Source organism: Bubalus bubalis, chromosome 13, assembly GCF_019923935.1.
Source record: "Bubalus bubalis isolate 160015118507 breed Murrah chromosome 13, NDDB_SH_1, whole genome shotgun sequence".
Lineage (NCBI taxonomy): Eukaryota > Metazoa > Chordata > Mammalia > Artiodactyla > Bovidae > Bubalus > Bubalus bubalis.
In genome coordinates, this window is record NC_059169.1 from 34,044,533 (window position 1) to 34,065,154 (window position 20,622).

A 20,622-nucleotide genomic window follows, 5' to 3' on the forward strand; every position below is an offset into this window, starting at 1 on the left:
AGCCATCCCTGTTCATCACCAACTCCTGGAATTCACTCAAATTCAAGTCCATCGAGTCGGTCATGCCATCAAGCCATCTCATCCTCTGTCGTCCACTTTTCCTCCTGTCCCCAATCCCTCCCAGCATCAGAGTCTTTTCCAATGAGTCAACTCTTCGCATGAGGTGGCCAAAGTACTGGAGTTTCAGCTTTAGCATCAGTCCTTCCAAAGAAATCCCAGGGCTGATCTCCTTCAGAATGGACTGGTTGGATCTCCTTGCTGTCCAAGGGACTCTCAAGAGTCTTCTCCAACACCACAGTTCAAAAGCATCAATTCTTTGGCACTCAGCTTTCTTCACAGTCCAACTCTCACATCAATACATGACCACTGGAAAAACCATAGCCTTGAATAGATGGACCTTTGTTGGCAAAGTAATGTCTCTGCTTTTGAATATGCTATCTAGGTTGGTCATAACTTTTCTTCCAAGGAGTAAGTGTCTTTTAATTTTATGGCTGCAGTCACCATCTGCAGTGATTTTGGAGTCCAAAAAAATAAAGTCTGACATTGTTCCCACTGTTTCCCCATCTATTTCCCATGAAGTGATAGGATCAGATGCCATGAGCTTTAAGCCAACTTTTTCATTCTCCACTTTCACTTTCATCAAGAGGCTTTTGAGTTCCTCTTCACTTTCTGCCATAAGCGTGGTGTCATCTGCATATCTGAGGTTATAAGTCATTACTATTTATAGATTTCAGCTTCTTTAATCTATGAAATGAAGACTCCATTAGATAGTATAAAAATGGAGAAGACTTTTATAATTTATCTAATGAAACCATGATACTATATCTTTCCTATCATAAATATAAGAAAAGTAAATAAACAAGCAAACATCTCTTACTGCTTGCATATCAGAGGAAAGGAGGAATAAAATACATTTATCTTAATTGAGACCACACTTTGGTGGTACTCAAGTACACTGAATTCCAGAAATTCTAAAAACAAAATGCAAAGCAGTAATACTATGCAAACAACATCCCTCACAGTAGATATCCTGAAGCATTGTACAATTCTCTAAGACTGTCTTCAATTTAGGGCAGGAGCTCAATGTGATGAAATGAATAGGACAGCTCACCTAGATCTGGATAGTCACCCTTCTACTTACTGCAGGCTTTCTTGATGGCTCAGTTTGTAAAAATCTACCTGCAATGCGGCAGACCACCTGCAACATAGGAGACGTGGGTTCAGTCCCTGGTTCAGGACGATCCCCTGGAGAAGGAAATGGCTACCCACTCTGGTATTCTTGCCGGAGAAATCCCATGGACAGAGGAGCCTGGTGGGCTACAGTGTATGGGGCCCCAAGAGTCAGACATGACTGAGCGACCAAACCATCTACTTACTGCATTTGGCTTTGTGCTTAGACCAAGCTCTCCTTTTCTTCCCAATGAGGGGCTTGACAAAGTTGTCTGCAGGTTGCTTTAGTTCTATATTACTCCTTGAAATTCTATTTCCCAGACCTTTACAAAGTCCAGAGTGAGTTTCCCTTGTGGCTCAGTGGTAAAGAATCCACCTGCCAATGCAGGAGACACAGGTTGGATACCTGATCTGGGAAGACCCCACATGCCACGGAGCAACTAAGCCTGTGCATGCCAACTATTGAGCCTGTGTTCTAGAGCCTGCGAGCCACAACTACTGAGTCCGTGTGCCACGACTACTGACATCCAAGCACCCTAGAGCCCATACTCTGCAACAAGAGATGCCAGCTCCAAAGAGAAGGTGGTACACCACAACTAGAGTGGCCCCATTTCTCTGCAACTAGAGAAAAGCCTGTACAGCAATGAAACCCAGCACATGCAAAAATTAATTAATAAATTATTTTTTAAAAGTCCAAAGTGATAGATCATGTGGTGATCTTTGCAAGACCAAATGAATTACACTAACTGGACATTATATTTTGATTCACTTGATTTATGTAAACATACTATTTAATAAAATATTTATTTCACACTCAAGTAGATACAGACCAAACTACAAAGGCATGAATGTTATTATAGGAAGGAGTGGTTTTAATTCTGAATTCCCTGGCTAGTAAAATGCTCTTGAGTGATTTTGATAAAGCCTGAAATGGTCTTTCACTTATTAAAAATAAATGCTTACCTAGGATCTGCTCTCTGAATTATTCAAAGCAGTTAATATATACCAACTTATTAAATCTTCATAAAAACCTTATGATGACATGACCTGCTGTGATCAACAAAATCTGAATTCCATCTCTGCCACTGTGAATAAACTCTAAATCTTCCTATGTCTTTGTACCACTCTCAAATTTCAAAGTTCTGTTGGGAACATATGATTGGTTGAGCCTGAATTATGTGTCTAAAAGCTTAGTTGCAGGGTCTGACATGGCAATGATCATTGCCTCCCCACTCACCAAAATTCACATAATAAAGAGTTTTCCCTAAATAAAGAGGTAGTTTAGAACTGTTGCTGCTGCTGCTAAGTTACTTCAGTCGTGTCCGATTCTATGCGACCCCATAGATGGCAGCCCACCAGGCTCCCCCACCCCTGGGATTCTCCAAGCAAAAACACTGGAGTGGGTTGCTATTTCCTTCTCCAATGCCTGAGAGTGAAAAGTGAAGTCGCTCAGTCGTGCCTGACTCTTAGCAACCCCATGGATTGCAGCCCACCAGGCTCCTCCGTCTATGGGATTTTCCAGGCAAGAGTACTGGAGTGAGGTGCCATTGCCTTCTCTGAGTTTAGAACTGAGCTGACCAAAATACAGATATTCAGCATAGTTCATCCTTTTGACTGCTTAAAAGTTATATGACCCTTGCTTTAATAATTGCTTGACCATAAGGAAAGACTCTCATATAACATAAAACTTTCAAATTTTAGACAACTAAAAATATGTTCTCATCATCTCAAAAGCGAAGCAACACAAAGTCCAATCTCTGGCTCAAAATATAGAGTCTCCAGGTGATAACCCATCCTTCTCTATTTTGTCATGATCCTATATTCTATAATGTATGGACAAAGTTAAGAATACAAGCAAGATAAATAAACCCTACTTAAAAGTGGCGAGACAGACAAAGTAGACTAACTGTATGGGAAACATGGAATATTCTTAGGCATCAATCATTTTTGAGTATTTTGTGTTTAAGAAAATCATCACATTATGAGTCATCATCCACTTTGTAGAGCTAAAATTTTGAACTCCAGACTTGAGCAGTGGTGGCAATAGCAAGATTACATTTCTCATGCAGCTGTGGCATTAGTACTGGTAGTAATACTAAAAGGTGCTGTAGTTAAGTCAACTTTTTTTTTTTTGCATTTAGTTTTTAGAGAAAGCTCAAGAATGGGTTTCTAGGAAGTGATTTTTTTCAGCATGGTTTTAAATATACATCTATACATTTGTTTCATTTTTACTCCAATCAATCTACTTATCTTGTTAAATATCTAATATTTTTTTATGAATTCCCCTTTCCTTAAACTGCTCAGCACATTTCCAGGTTTTGCAACTATAAAAATGCCTAAAAGAATAATGGCATTGGAAATTATTGCAGGTAGTAGACATTCAATGATTGATATCTAGGATTGGTCATTCAATATGCTTAGATCTGGACACAATAAGAATACAGCTACAGTTAAAAAACAAGACTCCAGGAGTCCTTGATGGACAACTGCAAAATGGTGCATTATTAGTATCTGTGTTCTCCTGTGCCCATTAAGTGTGAATGTATGTTAAATTGTATCATTCATGTCTGACTCTTTGAGACCCTGTGAACTGTAGCCCACCAGGCTTCTCTGTCCATGGGATTCTCCAGGTAAGAATACTAGAAGGGTTTGCCACACCTTCTTCTAGGGGATCTTCCCCATCCAGGGATTGAACACAGGGCTCCTGCGGTTCCTGCATTGCAGGTGGATTCTTTACCACTGAGCCACCAGGGAAGCCCACCCATTAAGTACAAGTCTCTATTAAATAGCTGCTACTGTTGAATAAAATGTTGATCATGACCTAGGGGTTTGGTGATAGTCTCCTTTTTTTGTAATTGACTTGTAAGTGTAAAAAAGGAGGACAAAATTTCAAAGACTTAACTGTTTGTTTTTTTTTTTCTTCCTTAATTGAAGCATAGTTGATTTACAATGTTGAGTTAATTTCTGCTGAACCACAAAGTGATTCAGTTATGCATAATATTCTTTTTCATGCCTTTTCCATGATGATTTATCACAGGATATTGAATATAATTCCCTGTTCTATATAGCAGAAACTGTTTTAATTCTTTAAGACACCATTCAGTAATAATCTTTACAGATTACAGCAGAACTGAACAGTGCAATGAGTTGGCAAAATAAAATACTAATAATATATACAAATATACTGGCTGACCTTAGGAAACAAGGTTGGAGGTGGTGGGAGAAAAGGTAAACTGAGAATTAGAATAAAGTCATAGGATTAGGTTAATATAAACCTGATCACTTTGAACCACTAAATCCTACTGAGCTTCTCAAGCCAACAGAAGTAGCTAGATTATCATTGCCTTGTTTGAAGTCCCTGTAATGACCATGCCTAAAATGTTTAATTGTAAGGACAAAGCAATTCTGTCTGTGTCTCACTTATTCCACCCCCATTATTTCCAGACATAGAACTAGAATCCTACTTTTCTTTCCTTGGAGAAAAGTACAAGTCAAAACCTAGAAGAGATAGTGAATATGTTAATCAGATCAGATCAGATCAGTCGCTCAGTCATGTCTGACTCTTCGAGACCCCATGAATTGCAGCACGCCAAGCCTCCCTGTCTATCACCAACTCCCGGAGTTCACTCAGACTCACGTCCGTCGAGTCAGTGATGCCATCCAGCCATCTCATCCTCTGTCGTCCCCTTCTCCTCCTGACCCCAATCCCTCCCAGCGTCAGAGTCTTTTCCAATGAGTCAACTCTTTGCATGAGGTGGCCAAAGTACTGGAGTTTCAGCTTTAGCATCATTCCTTCCAAAGAAATCCCAGGACTGATCTCCTTCAGAATGGACTGGTTGGATCTCCTTGCAGTCCAAGGGACTCTCAAGAGTCTTCTCCAACACTACAGTTCAAAAGCATCAATACGTTAAAAGTCTGCAGAAATGGGGTTAATTCCTGGCTATTCCTATTTTGATGAGCTTTTTTTATTAGGAATATGTGTTTGATATTGTCAAATGCTTTTTCTCTACCAATAGAGATAATCACATGGTGCTACAATTTTTAGTACATTAATACGGTGAAGAACAGTACTTGGTTATTGAATACTAAATCATCTGTGCATTCCTGAGATGAACTTCACTTTGTGTATTTATGGATTTGATCTCTGAAATTTTGTAAGAAAGTCTGGTATCCACGTATTTATAAGGATATTGGTTTCAGTTTATATTCTTGCTTTGTTGTTGGTTTTGATAGCAAAGTAATGTTGGCCCCATAAAGTGAGTTAGGAAATAGTCTTCCCTCTACAATTTACTGGGGAAGTTTGTGTAGAATTGGTATTACATTGTCCTTAATTTTTTGTTTTAAATTGTCAGTAAAGTCATTCTGTTTTGGAGGTTTCTTTTTTGTAATGCTTTAACTACAGAGTCAATTTCCTCAAGAGATATCATGCACAGATGGTCAATAAACACATGAAAAGATGCCTAACATCATTAATTATTAGAGAAATGAAAATCAAAACTACACTGAGGTATCACCTCACACCATCATCAAAAATATCTACAAGCAATAAATGCTGAGGATGTGGAAAAAAGGGAACCCTCTGGCACTGTTGGTGGGAATGTAAATTGATATAGCCAATATGGAGAACAATGTGGAGATTACTTAAAGAACTAGGAGTAAAACTAGTATGTGACCAAGTAATTCCACTACTGGGCATGTACCATGAGAAAATCATAATTAAAAAAGACACATGAACCCAAATGTTCATAGCAGCACTATTCACAATAGCTAGGACATGGAAGCAACCTAGATGCCCACTGACGGATGAATGGATAAAGATGTGGTACATATACACAGTGGATATTATTCAGCCATAAAAAAAAAGAAAATGAATTTGGGTCAGTTCTGGTAAGCTGGATAAATCTAGAGCCTGTTACACAGAGTGAAGAAAGTCAGAAAGGGAAAACAAATATCATATATTAATACATACATATGGAATCTAGAAAAATGGTATTGATGAAGCTATTTGCAAGGAAGTAATAGAGTCACAGATATGGATATCAGATTTGTGGACACAGGGCATGTAGGAGAGAGTGGGACAAAGGAGAAAGTAGCCTTGACATATACACACTACCATGTGTAAAATAGATAGCTAGTAGAAACCTACTGTATAACACAAGGAGGTCAGCCTCATGTTCCGTGATGACCTAGAAGGGTAGGATGGGGAGAGGGGAGGGAAGCTCATGAGGGAGGGGATATATGTATAATTATGACTGATCTGCATTGTTGTACTGCAGAAACCAACACAACATTGCAAAAGAGTTTTCCTAAAATTAGAAAATAAATTTTAAAAAAGAGAAGCAAGTTGCTCAAGAAATGTATTTCTTATTCATTTCCAAAAAAATTTTTTTTCTCTTTTTGTCAAATTTCTTTTCATAAAGTTGTTTTACATTTTTAATTAATTTTAAAATCTTTCAGTTTTATTATTTTTATTATTTATTTTATTTCCTCCATTTTAAAATTAAACAATTTTAAAACACTCTGCTCCTTATTAATTTCTTTCATTTTTTTTTTTACATTAGCTGTCATTTACTTTTTGTTTTCTAGAATCTTAATGTTGAAGATGTGGTCATTAATTTGAGACCATTTTTTCAAAAATAATACATGCATTTACTGCTTCTAGTATTAAGTACTGAATAAGCAACAATCCACAATTTTGACATTTTTTTTAAATCCTATTCAATTTAAAATAGATTTGAAATATGGCTTATTTAGAAGTGTGTTATATAATTTTCAAACATCTCAGATTTTCCAGAGATCTTTCTGTTAATTATTTCTAATTTCATTTTGATCAGAAATTATACTAAATTAACCAAAAATGTTTGAAATTTATTGAGATTTGTTTTATAGCCCACGATATAGATTATTCTATAAACTTTCCATGAGGATCTAAAGGAGTATTTTTTTGTTTTTGGCTCAAGTATTCTGTCAATTAAGTTAATCTGTTTAATATTATTGCTCAAGTTCAATATATGATCACTGATTTTCTATCTCCTTTTTTAATTTTGGGGATAAAGCTGTTAAAATTTCTTACTCTACTTACAGAGTTTTCTAGTTCTCCTTGACATTCTGTCAATTTTATGTATTTTTATGTATTTTAATGCTCTATTATTAGGTATATAAACATTTAGGTTTGTTACAACACCCCTTTATAACTATGAAGTGAATGTCTTTAATCCCTGGAAATATTATTTTTCTGAAATATACTATATCTGTTATTAATACAGCCACTCCAGCTTTCCTTTGATTAATGTTAGCATGGCATATAATTTTGGCCCTTTTACTATTAACATATGTGTATCTTACTATTTAACATAATTTCTTTTAGGCACATACAACTGGCTATACAATTTTCCCTTTCTCACCGGTTTGGATCAAGTTAATTATAATCTACCTTTATAAAATACATATACATATAATAGATATGTATATAAACATAAATAATATGTGTGTGTGTGTGTGTGTGTGTATGTGTGTATTTTTTCATTTTGCTTGTGCCTGAAGTTTGTTGAGATTTTTGGAACTGTGGGTTTATAGTTTAATCAATTTGGTCATTTTCATATCATTGTTTCTCAAATATTTTTTTTACTACTCCTTTCCTGCCATTTCAGCCAAACTCCCTGCTTCCAACTGCAATTATAATTAGGATTTCAGAGTTATCCCAAAGTTCACTAATATCTTGTTCATTTTTACAATTATGTATTTTTCCCTGTGCCTTTCATTTTGTATATCTGTTGCCATATCTTCAAGTTCACCAATCGTTTCTTTTGCAATAAATAGTCTGCTGTTAATAACATTCAAAGCATTTTTCATCTCAGCCATTGTAGTTTTCACCTCTTGAAGTCTGGCTATATTTGGATATCTTTTCTCTCACTACTTCACATATTCAAGTTTTCCTCTAGCTTTTAGAACATATGGAATACAGTTGTAATAACTGTTTTAGTGTCCTTGACTGCCAATTCTAACATCTGGATCAGTTTCAATCGATTTATTTTCCTCATTATGAGTTGCATTTTCCTGCATGTTTTCATGCCTGATCATTTTTATTGGACATTAGATGCTGTCAACTTTACCTTGTTGGGTATTAGATATTTTTATCATACTATATTCTCAACCTTTGTTCTGGGAGACAGTCATGCTACTGAGAAACAGTTGGAGACTTTTGAGTCTTACATTTAAGATTTGCTAGGTGGGTCTGGAGTAGTGCTCAGTCCATGGCTAATTATTTCCCACCACTGAGGTTAAGATTCTTCTGAATACACTACCAAATGTTCAATGAATTATGAGGGTTTCCAGTCTGACTGATGGAAACAGGGTTTTATTCCCAAAGCTTGGCAAGCTCAAGTTTCTCTATTCTAATCCTTTTAGGTGGCTCATTTCCACGGCTCAGGTCATTTTTCACATGCTTTCACTGATCAGTCCTCTGATGAACACTTGTGGGATCCCCTTGACAGATCGCTAAAGTTCCCTCTCTGTGCAGCTCTATTATCTTAACACTGTCTTATGAACTCAGCTACTTTGTTCTCCCTGGACTATTGGATCTGTCTCCTCTACTCAGGGAGCCTGCCAAGTTCTACCTGGGTTTTTTCTTGCTCTGTGACCTGGAAACTCCCTCAAGATGGTAAACTTAGACAATTTAGAGCTCACTTCAATCTTTTTTTCCCCTGTCTCATCACAATCCTCCATTGCCTAAAGTCCAATATCTTGAAAAGCATTGTTTCATTCATTTTGTCCAGTTATTTGTTTCTCTTAGGAGGCTACGTCCAGCCTTTTTTACACATTGATCATGCTTATTGGCCAGGAACAAAAACTTCTCTTAAAACAGATATTTTAAAAATTGGCTCAGTCCCCATGTTGCCTTTTCAGTTCATGGAGTGAGAGCAATTTTCACCACTGAAAATGCTTGGAATTTATATACCTTTCAAAATTATAAGCTAAAAACAACATTATACTCTTGGGGGAATCAGTAATTAATGCCATCACCAAAACTTTAAAATATGCATGGATTAGTAGTCCTGTTACATACTCAGTTAAAGTGCCTGCTGGCTAATACAGTTAGTGATTATTCTTAGTATATGTCAGTGAGTTATTATGAGCTTACTCAGCTGTTTACTCCAATTACAAATCAACACGATTTCAGGACCTATTATTCATGTATGGATCTTTCAAACACTAAAGAAAGGAAATTATTCAAATAGAACCTGGCAACTCAAAATGATCAGGAACCATGGATGACTTTGTACATTATGTTTATGAATAAGATGATAAATCCTGGAACCTGATACTTCTGTAAAGTTATTAGTTTTCCAGTAGCTCACACATGTAAGATAATTTACTTCAGGGTGAAAAAAAAATCACATTTGAAAACTCCACCCTAGGCATATCTCTTTGAATTTCAAGCTTACCTATACCACTTTGGATATACAGTTCAGAACAGACCCATTTACCACATTGACTCAGAAATCTGCTAATTTTTAGTGAAGCCCATAGGAAGACAAGACTCTCCAGTTGGTCCAGCCTTCAGTGTTCTGTCACTTGGACCTATAACATCATCTACATGCGTAAGACAGAGGTGCTTCAGTTTGCATTAGTATTTCAAAAGAGAAGTCATATAACCAAATAATTAAGGCATAATTTTTTTTTAAAGTAAAACATGGCTCAAAGAAAAGGGGAGGAGAAAAAAGAAGTGGAAAAAAACATACAGAAAACAAGATTAGGGAGTGAATCAGGAAAATGAAAAATAGAGGGAGAGTGGATTTTTCTAGATGCACATTTCAACCTAAGTCATGCTCCAAACTTAAACTCCATTTGTCCACCTTAGTTTTCCATCCTCCGCAAACAATTCCTTTCTGCAGATATTCTTACCTCCCACACTTAGAACAGCATCACATGTCACTTGGAATTTATAATGCTTTTTATTTTGCAGATCACTAAAACATTTGCCTCTTAGGCAACAGGATTATCATTTCTCTCTCTGCCAAACTATATACTTCTCTTTCTCATTCTGAAGGAAAGAAAATCCAGGATAGGAAACTTGACAGCACGTGCATCATTTCTAGGCAGCACATACAAGTATATCTGTGGACTCTAAGGACAGTCAGTATGACTGGCTTTTAATGGTAATTAACAAATAAAAAATTTGAACATAAGATCCATTACTTTTTAATGATGCCATACTAGAAATGTTTGAAGGGGGAAAAAGGCTTATCTGTACTAGAGAGACGCTTTTTGGAAAAACTGATTCTTAAATGAATCTCAGATCTCTTTTTTTCAATATGTGCTCAGTGCAAACCTAGTAAATATATCTAGCTCTTCAGGTATGACAAACACAAAACTTTGTAATGACAGCCTCTATAAAATATTTAACATTTAAATATTCATACTATTTTTAAAAATTAAGATCATCACTCAATAGGCTGTAATATTGATACTCTTTTCATTTTTTAACTGGAAATTGTACTGCCTTTCCACATAGCATAATGAAAACTTTGTCTCACAATCTTGTTTTTTAGTGTTAACATTTTTAATATGATATGATGAAAAATATAAAATATAGTATATTTTTGTTCATGGGATTAAAATTTTCAATTAGGTAGACATACACTCGTTCTTCTGAAAATGCAGTTAAATGAATATTTATCAAGGAAGCCATCCATTTCCTTTGTCATTAAATGTCATGAAAGTGAAAGTGAAGTTGCTCAGTCATGTCCGACTCTTTGCAACCCCATGGACTGCAGCCTATTAGGCTCCTCCATCCAAGGGATTTTCCTGGCAAGACTGGAGTGGATTGCCATTGCCTTCTCCAGGGGATCTTCCTGACCCAGGAATCGAACCCAGGTCTCCAAGATTGCAGGCAGACACTTTACCGTCTGAGCCACCAAGAAGCCATAGGAGAAGATATTTGCAGATATCTGGAATTCCTTTATGCCACCTGAGACCTGATTCTTATTGATATATGATTTTTAATGCTTCTATTTGTCAATTTTTTCAAAAGTATATGATTTTCATAAACTTATACTAGAGAATTAAGCAGATCTAGGTTTTAATTCTAGCATCTCTTTTTATTTTTTGATTTTAAAAAATCACATAAATGGTTTGCATATGATGGAGTAATTTAGCACCTACTTGATAGATTATGTAACATGCTTAGCTTTGAACCTGGCTCATAATAACCAGTCGGTAAATTAAAAGACGCTTACTCCTTGGAAGAAAAGTTATGACCAACCTAGATAGCATATTCAAAAGCAGAGACATTACTTTGCCAACAAAGGTCCGTCTAATCAAGGCTATGGTTTTTCCAGTGGTCATGTATGGATGTGAGAGTTGGACTGTGAAGAAGGCTGAGCACCGAAGAATTGATGCCTTTGAACTGTGGTGTTGGAGAAGACTCTTGAGAGTCCCTTGGACAGCAAGGAGATCCAACCAGTCCATTCTGAAGGAGATCAGCCCTGGGATTTCTTTGGAGGGAATGATGCTGAAGCTGAAACTCCAGTACTTTGGCCACCTCATGCGAAGAGTTGACTCATTGGAAAAGACTCTGATGCTGGGAGGGATTGGGGGCAGGAGGAGAAGGGGACGACAGAGGATGAGATGGCTGGATGGCATCACTGACTCGATGGACGTGAGTCTGAGTGAACTCCGGGAGTTGGTGATGGACAGGGAGGCCTGTCATGCTGCGATTCATGGGGTCACAAAGAGTTGGACACGACTGAGCAACTGAACTGAAATTAAAGTTCTTACATTCTGCTCACCTTTTCTTTTTTTTTCTCTGTCATTATCCTTTTCTTCTTCCTCCCTCTCTCCCTACCCCTTTTCTAGTCATTATCATCATCATTATTGTTATCCTCAATATCTTCATCATCCTCTGTGTCATTCCTTATTTCTTTGGAATATTGTGAAAGTAAATGATATAATGGCAAACCATTATACATCAACTCATACTATTGAAGTGTAAGACACATATGTTGAGGTCTTTAATCCTCCTTACCTATAGGTAATCCTGTTGGAACTACGCAAGAGACATTTCAAAATGCTTGATATTTCTGAGGGATGGAAGGGAACAGGTGGAAATGCAGCTACTCCTTGGGGAGCACAAAAAGGGTGCTTTAGCCATATTAAATTCAGCACACTGAATTGGTAATGGGCACTGATCAGCACCGTTTTGTAAGAAGCATTGTTATCTGCTTCTCTATATACAGATATCTGTACGTTATTAAACTGCCAGAGAATTTACCTACAGTTAAATAACTCTCTATAATAATGACCTGTTGGAGTTCTTCATAATTTGTAAGGAGGTTAAGGGCTTCCTTGGTGGCTCAGATGGTAAAGAATCTGCCTATAGTGCAGGAGACCTGGGTTCAATCCCTGGGTGGGAAGATCCCCTGGGGAAGGGAATGGCAACCCACTCCAGTATTCTTGCCTGGAGAATTCCATGGACAGTGGAGCCTGGTGGGCTACAGTCCAAGGGGCCACAAAGAGTCAGACAGGACTGAGGGACTACTACTACTTCTTTTAAGCTAATCAAGCATGAATAAACCATTACTTAGAACTAATGTAAATATATGGAAAAGAATTTTACAGCAGAATTCTATTGTTAAAAACATCTCACTAATAGACTCAAGTAACAATGATATACATAATCAGGAATAGATAAGGCAATAATTTATCTGGACAAATCCAGATTCTCTTTTGCTATTTTCTGAAGTCTCCCCTGTGGCACCTCTGATCCTTGAGGTTCTTTGAGTGTATTATTGGCACAAAGTAAACACTCTGTTGATGCTTGCTAGTGTTATTTTAACTGCTATCTTCATTGCGGATACATTTAAATTTTTCTGTGATTAATAAAAATTAATTTTTAAGTGGAAAAAATGTGATTAATCTCCTAATTATTCTAACTTGAGTCCATGTATAGGCTTCCCAGATGACATTAATGCTAAAGAACCCACCTGCCAATGCAGGAGACATAAGAGATGTGGGTTCGATCCCTGGGTTGGGAAGATCCCCTGGAGAAGAAAATGGTAATTCACTCAGTATTCTTGCCTGGAGAATCCCATGGACAGAGGAGCCTGGCAGGCTCCAGTCTATAGGGTCTCAAAGAGTCAGATACAACTGAAACAACTTAGCACATATGTAAATCCATGTGCATTCTAGAAACCCAAGAGATACAACTACTCTGATGCAACTGACTTCTAGGAAATATTTTCTTAGGGTTGTGATGAGAATTGTTTTATAATCCTTGAGTTTTGATGAAAATGAGATTATCTTCTATATTCAGTGTTTGGTCAGTGGGTTCCCAAATTTGGCTAGGTGTCAAAATCATCAGAGTAGTATTTTAAAACACAAATTTCTGAGTCTCAACTATAGAGATGTTGATTCTGTATGTCCTGGGTAGGACACATATTCAATGAATTTTTAAAAACTCTTTATTGAGTTTTACTGCATAGTATGGGCCAAGTGTCAAAAATACCCAGCTAAAAGACAATTGCCTATTACAAATAAACCCTGTCCTACATGATTGCTTCTGATGCCCCAAAGTCAAATGACTCCTTATTCCAAAAATTGTCTGCCCTTTGATGGTGTTTGGTTACTCCACACATTCTTTCTCATATCACTGTGGATTAAACTTGGAATCTGATTTCTTATCAGTTGTCCTATTTCTACCTGGATGGCCATGGACTTACTAGAAAGTGTTTCCTTGAGAATGGGCATAGACCACGGAGCTAATGCTTTCTCAGATGAACTGGGAAGGATTTACATATCACAGAAATAAAGACAGAAATGCTTAACTTCATCCCAAGAAAATGATTTTTCTCTAAGCTAGGCAAAGCTACTCAAGTGATCTGTAACATTGATACAATTTAAAAAAAAAAAAAGTGGACACCCTTGTCTTGTTTCAGATCTTAGGGAGAATATTTTCAGTTTTTCACCATTGAGAATATTGTTTGCTGTAGGCTTATCATATATGGCCTTTACTAAGTTGAGGTAAGTTCCTTCTATGCCCAGTTTTGAAGAGTTTTAATCATAAATGGGCTGAATTTTGTCAAAGGTTTTCAGTTCAGTTCAGTTCAGTCACTCAGTCAGTCATGTCCAACTCTTGACGACTCCATGAACCACAGCACGCCAGGCCTCCCTGTCCATCACCAACTCCTGGAGTCCACCCAAACCCATGTCCATCGAGTTGATGATGCCATCCAGCCATCTCATCCTCTGTCGTCCCCTTCTCCTCCTGCCCTCAATCTTTCCCAGCATCAGGGTCAAAGGCTTTATTTGCATCTATTGAGATTATCATATGGTTTTTATCTTTCAATTCGTTAATAAGGTGTATCACATTGATTGATTTGCATATATTGAAGAATCCTTGCATTCCTGGAATAAACCCAACTTGATCATGGTGTATGAGCTTTTTGATATGTTGCTGAATTCTGTTTGCTAAAATTTTGTTGAGGATTTTTTCCATCTATGCTCATCAGTGATATTGGCCTGTAGTTTTCTAGATGTCCATCAACAGATGAATGGATAAAGAAGTTGTGGTACATATACACAATGGAATATTACTCAGCCATAAAAAGCAACACATTTGAGTCAGTTCTGATCAGGTGGATGAACCTAGAACCTATTATACAGAGTGAAGTGAGTCAGAAAGAGAAAGATAAATATCGTATTCTAATGCATATATATGGAATCTAGAAAAATGGTACTGAAGAATTTATTTACAGGACAGCAATGGAGAAACAGACATAAAGAATAGGGTTATGGGCATGAGGAGAGGGTGAAATGTGTGGAAAAAGTAACACAGAAACTTACATTACCATATGTAAAATAGATAGCCAATAGGGATTTGCTATATGGCTCAGGAAAATCATACAGGGGCTCTGTATCAATCTACAAGGGTGGGAGGGGGCGGGAGATGGGAGGGAGGTTCAAAAGGGAGGGGATGTATGTATACCTATGGCTGATTCATTATGAGGTTTGACAGAAAACAACAAAATTCTGTAAAGCAATTATCCTTCAATAAAAAAAAATTTTAAAAAGATTGTTTGCAACAAGAACAAAAGTACTTTTAAGTTTGATTTATCTAGAGTGATGTTCTTCACTCAATCATGTCTGACTCTTTGTGACCTCATGGACTGTAGCCCACCAGGGTCTTCTGTCCATGGAATTCTCCAGACAGGAATACTGAAGTGGGTAGCAATTGCCTTTGCCAGGAGATCTTCCTGACCCAGGAATCAAACCCAGGTCTCCTTCATTGCAGGCAGATTTTTTTTTTTTTAACCATCTGAGCTACCAGAGAAGCCCAGAGTGATGTTCCAGAAAACCACAAATACAGTACACAAAGAAGCAAGGCATTGCCTCCTTCACTTAGCCTTCTGCTTAGAGTTTCAGGGTTTGGGAAGGACTAGGATATCAGTCTTACGTGGTCAGTGGTGTGGTCATAACATCAGGGATCAGACTTGGGGTTACCTACAGGGCCTCTGTCCCTGCATGAGGACACTGTTAGTTTTAACTGGATGGGTGGATAAGGAGACAGTTGAGGCGCACAAGTAGATTTTCACTAGTAACACAGACAGCAGCGAATCACTCCACATCATAGATCAGTGTCATCAAGGCCCTGAGGGAAGCTTATTTCATTGACAACAGTCCTTTACTGTAGCAGAGAAAACATTTTTATTTGAAAACAGCATGGCTCTCCCTATTACAGTAGCTCTTTCTCCAAAACTGAAAGTTCCAGAGGGCAGATTCTATCTGGCTCCAGCAAGGACATGTTTCATCAGGGGGCAATGTACTGAGGACTCCTGTGGGTAACCCTTATCCTCACACCTTGACATCTCTGGGGTGGCTTCAAGACTTCTTGGGATTCACTAACCCTGTTTTATCACCTAAGGTGACAGTCAGAGGATTTGTTCAAATACTAGGTAGGAAGCCTCTAGCCTATGCCTTGACACAAAGATAGGCTGAGAAAAACATAAGACTGCCAGTTCAATCACTCTGAAATATGAGGATTCCATTGAATGCTTCCCTGGTGGCTCAAGTAGTAAACAATCCGCCTGCAATGCAGGAGACACAGGGGACACAGGTTCAATCCCCAGTTGGGGAAGATCTCCTGGAGAAGGAAATGGAAACCCACTCCAGTATTCTTGTCTAGAAAATCCCATGGAGAGAGGAGCATGGCAGGCCATAGTCCATGTGGTCGCATAGACGTGGACACAACTGAGCAAGCACGCACTATTGAATGCAGATGTTTAACGTGATCCTTGTTTATATTCCCAGCACAGGACTTCATGTGTGCCTTGGACATGAGCACCTAAAGGTGGATCACAACAAGTGCCATAAAGGCAGTTAACGTCCCACATCACTTTCTCCAAAACTACATATATTTACCATAACAAAAGCCAAATGAAATATCCTTGCTACTGCTGCTAAGTCGCTTCAGTTGTGTCCGACTCTGTGTGACCCCATAGACGGAAGCCCACCAGGCTCCCCCGTCCCTGGGATTCTCCAGGCAAGAACACTGGAGTGGGTTGCCATTTCCTTCTCCAATGCATGAAAGTAAAAGTGAAAGTGAAGTCGCTCAGTCGTATCCTACTCTTAGCGACCCCATGGACTGCAGCCTACCAGGCTCCTTCATCCATGGGATTTTCCAGGCAAGAGTACTGGAGTGGGGTGCCATTGCCTTCTCCGAAATACCCCTAGGGATCTTCATATATAAAGAAATGCTTTCACTATTCAACCTAATCTCTATGAAAATGAAAGTGAAAGTCACTCAGTCATGTCCGACTCTTTGCGACCCCATGGACTATACAGTCCATGGAATTCTTCCAGGCTAGAATACTGGAGTGGGTAGCCTTTCCGTTCTCCAGAGAATCTCTGTGATGGCATCTTAATAACAACTATAGATTCCTTAGGACTAGAAAAGTATGACTCTGGAAGTAAGGAAAGTCCTGCCTCTATTTCTCTATTATATTTGACTATTTTTTTTTTCTCAGAATTTGCTTGTCTCAAATAGGTGGGTTATTGCTTTCTCTTTAGGGTGTTTATATTAATTTACATATACATATATGTATACATACACACACACCTATATACAGAATATGTTTGTATATCATAGTATCCATATATAATTAACTATGTTTTACATTTTCGCTTCTCTTCTTTTCACAGCTATTTGTAAGTCTTCCTCAGACAGCCATTTTGCTTTTTTGCATTTCCTTTTCTTGGGGATGGCCTTGATCCCTGTCTGCTGTACAATGTCATGAACCTCTGTCCATATTTCATCAGGCACTCTATCAGATCTAGTCCCTTAAATCTATTTCTCACTTTCACTGTATAATCATAAGGAATTTGATTTAGGTCATACCTGAATGATCTTGTGCTTTTCCCCACTTTCTTCAATTTAAGTCTGAACTTGGCAATAGGGAGTTCATGATCTGAGCCACAGTCAGCTCCTGGTCTTGACTTCCCCATCTTTGGCTGCAAAGAATATAATCAATCTGATTTCAGTGTGACCATCTGGTGATGTCCATGTGTAGAGTCTTCTCCTGTGTTGTTAGAAGAGGGTGTTTGCTATAACAAGTGCATTCTCTTGGCAAAACTATATTAGCCTTTGCCCTGCTTCATTCTGTACTCCAAGGCCAAATTTGCCTGTTACTCCAGGCAACAAACACTTGGCAAAGTGTTTCTTCGCTTCCTACTGTTGCATTCCAGTCCCCTATAATGAAAAGGACATCTTTTTTGGGTGTTAGTTCTAAAAGGTCTTGTAGGTCTTCATAGAAATGTTCAGCTTCTTCAGAGTTACTGGTTGGGGCATAGACTTGGATTACCGTGATATTGAATGGTTTGTCTTGGAAACGAACAGAGATTATTCTGTTGTTTTTGAGACTGCCTCCAAGTACTGCATTTCAGACTCTTTTGTTAACTATGATGGCTACTCCATTTCTTCTAAAGGATTCCTGCTCACAGTAGTAGATATAATGGTCATCTGAGTTAAATTCACACATTTCAGTCCATTCGGACATGACTGAGTGACTTCACTTTCACTTTTCACTTTCCTGCATTGGAGAAGGAAATGGCAACCCACTCCAGTGTTCTTGCCTGGAGAATCCCAGGGATGGAGGAGCCTGATGGGCTATCGTCTATGGGGTCGCACAGAGTCGGACACGACTGAAGTGACTTAGCAGCAGCAGCAGCAGAATGTCGACATTCACTCTTGCCATCTCCTATTTGACCACTTCCAATTTGCCTTGATTCATTTGCGAAAAGCAAAGGAAAAAAGGAAAGATATACCCATTTGAATGCAGAGTTCCAAAGAATAGCAAGGAGAGATAAGAAAGCCTTCCTCAGCAATCACTGCAAAGAAAAAGAGGAAAACAATAGAATGGGAAAGACTAGAGATCTCTTCAACAAAATTAGAAATGCCAAGGGAAAATTTCATTCAAAAATGGGCTCAATAAAGGACAGAAGTGGTATGGACCTAACAAAATATTAAGAAGAAGTGGTAAAAATACACAGAACTATGCAAAATAGATCTTCATGACCCAGATAATCACAATGGTGTGATCACTCACCTAGAGCCAGACATCCTAGAATGAGAAGTCAAGTGGGACTTAGGAAGCATCACTATGAACAAAGCTAGTGGAGGTGATAGAATTCCAGTTGAGCTATTCCAAATCCTAAAAGATGATGCTGTGAAAGTGCTGCACTCAGTATGCCAGCAAATTTGGAAAACTCAGCAGTGGCCACAGGACTGGAAAAGGTCAGTTTTCATTCCAATCTTAAAGAAAGGCAATACCAAAGAATGCTCAAACACAATTGCACTCATCTCACACTCTAGTAAAGTAACGATCAAAATTCTCTAAGCCAGGCTTCAGCAATATGTGAACCATGAACTTCCAGATGTTCAAGACGGTTTTAGAAAAGGCAAAGGAACCAGAGATCAAATTGCCAATATCCAATGGATCATCAAAAAAGCAAGAGAGTTCCAGAAAAACATCTATTTCTGCTTTATTGACTATGCCAAAGCCTTTGACTGTGTGGATCACAATAAACTGTGGAAAATTCTGAAAGAGATGGGATTACCAGACCACCTGACCTGCCTCTTGAGAAACCTGTATGTAGGTCAGGAAACAACAGTTAGAACTGGACATGGAACAACAGACTGGTTCCAAATAGGAAAAGGAGTACGTCAAGGCTATATATTGTCACCTTGCTTGTTTAACTTATATGTAGAGTACATCATGAGAAACGCTGGGCTGAATGAAGCATAAGCTGGAATCAATTGCCGGGAGAAATATCAATAACCTCAGATATGCAGATGACACCACCCTTATGGCAGAAAGTGAAGAGGAACTAAAAAGCCTCTTGATGAAAGTGAGAGGAGAGAGAAAAAGTTGGCTTAAAGCTCAACATTGAGAAAACTAAGATCATGGCATCTAGTCCCAACACTTCATGGGAAATAGATAGGGAAATAGTGGAAACAGTGGCTGACTTTACTTTTTGGGCTCCAAAATCACTGCAGATGGTGATTGCAGCCATGAAATTAAAAGACGCTTACTCCTTGGAAGGAAAGTTATGACCAACCTAGATAGCATATTCAAAAGCAGAGACATTACTTTGCCAACAAAGGTTCGTCTAGTCAAGGCTATGGTTTTTCCAATGGTCAGGTATGGATGTGAGAGTTGGACTATAAAGAAAGCTGAGCTTTGAATTGTCATCTGAGTTAAATTCACACATTCCAGTCCATTCGGACACGACTGAGAGACTTTACTTTCACTTTGAAAGAATTGTTGCTTTTGAACCGTGGTGTCAGAGAAGACTCTTGAGAGTCCTTTGGACTGCAAGGAGATCCAACCAGTCCATCCTAAAGGAGATCAGTCCTGGGTGTTCATTAGAGGGACTGATGTTGAAGCTTAAACTCCAATACTTTGGTCACCCCATGCGAAGAGCTGACTCATTGGTAAAGACCCTGATGCTGGGAAAGATTGAGGACGGGCTGAGAAAGGGACGACAGAGGATGAGATGGTTGAATGGCATCACCAACTCAATGGACATGAGTTTGGGTAAGCTGTGGGAGTTGGTGATGGACAGGAAGGCCTGGCATGCTGCGGTTCATGGGGTCACAGAGTCAGACATGACTGAGCTATTGAACTGAACTGATATTTTACATTACCTGAAATTTTAAAAAAAGAAATCAAATTAAGTCCTATACGGTACTGGAAGGGGCTTCCCTGGTAGCTCAGCTGGGAAAGAAGATGTCTGCAGTGCAGGAGACCTGGGTTGAACATCTGCGTTAGGAAGATCCCCTGGAGAGGGGTTAGGCTCCCACTCCAGTATTCTTGGACTTCCCTGGTGGCTCAGAGAGTAAAGAACCTGCCTGCAATGTGGGAGATCTGGATTCTATCCCTGGGTCAGGAAAGATCC